Below are 955 nucleotides of genomic sequence, written 5' to 3'. Positions count from 1 at the left end.
GGTCCGAGGTCGTTCCCGCTGCACAGATTCATGCGCCAGGGCTCCCTGCAGATAATTAACTTTGATTTATTGCGCTATCTGTAATAGCACCCGAGATATCACCAGATATATGCTGGATTTTTACATGACCCTGTCAGTCCGGTCCCATGAGTCGGTGATTTTCTCGGCCCCTGGTGGTCCGAGGTCGATCCCGCTGCACAGATTCATGCGCAAGGGCCCCCTGCAGATAATTCACTTTGATTTATTGCGCTATCTCTAATAGCACCCGAGATATCACCAGACATATATTGGATTTTTCCCTGACCCTGACAGTCCGGCCCCATGAGACGGTGATTTTCTCGACCCCTGGTGGTCCTAGGTCGTTCCCGCTGCACAGATTCATGCGCCAGGGCCTCCTACAGACAATGCACTTTGATTTATTGCGCTATCTCTAATAGCACCCGAGATATCACCAGATATATATTGGATTTTTCCCTGACCCTGATTGTCCGGCCCCATGAAACGGTAGTTTCCTCGGCCCCTGGTGGTCCGAGGTCGTTCCCGCTGCACAGATTCATGCGCCAGGGCCCCCTGCAGACAATGCTCTTTGGTTTATTGCGCTATCTCTAATAGCACCCGAGATATCACCATATATATATTGGATTCTCCCCTGAACCTGAGTGTCCGGCCCCATGAGACGGTGGTTTTCTCGGCGCCTGGTGGTCCGAGGTCGTTCCTGCGCCACAGATTCATTCGCCAGTGCCTCCTACAGACAATGCACTTTGATTTATTGCGCTATCTCTAATAGCACCCGAGATATCACCAGATATATATTGGATTTTTCCCTGACCCTGACAGTCCGGCCCCATCAGACGGTGATTTTCTCGGCCCCTGGTGGTCCGAGGTCGATCCCGCAGCACAGATTCATGCGCCAGGGCCTCCTACAGACAATGCACTTTGATTTATTGCGCTTTCT

This window comes from Nomia melanderi, unplaced genomic scaffold, assembly GCF_051020985.1.
Source record: "Nomia melanderi isolate GNS246 unplaced genomic scaffold, iyNomMela1 scaffold0014, whole genome shotgun sequence".
Lineage (NCBI taxonomy): Eukaryota > Metazoa > Arthropoda > Insecta > Hymenoptera > Halictidae > Nomia > Nomia melanderi.
This window is presented reverse-complemented; position numbering follows the sequence as displayed.